The following is a 201-nucleotide window of genomic DNA, read 5'->3' as shown; positions in this document are numbered from 1 at the left end:
ATATATATATATATATTGAGGCATTTATATACGCACCATCCAATTCCTATATATTCACATACCCAACATCTCAACTTTGTTTTTTTTACATTTACTCCTCACAAATCTTTTATATCACATCATACACATTTTCAAGCAAAGATAAGGTAATATGTATGTAAATATATTTGACCTTTCAAATGCTTCCGGAAATCCTCCAAT

Source organism: Phalaenopsis equestris, unplaced genomic scaffold, assembly GCF_001263595.1.
Source record: "Phalaenopsis equestris unplaced genomic scaffold, ASM126359v1 Scaffold000135, whole genome shotgun sequence".
Classification (NCBI taxonomy): Eukaryota; Viridiplantae; Streptophyta; class Magnoliopsida; order Asparagales; family Orchidaceae; genus Phalaenopsis; species Phalaenopsis equestris.
The sequence above is the reverse complement of the archived record's forward strand: the minus strand, read 5'-3'. Positions refer to the sequence as shown.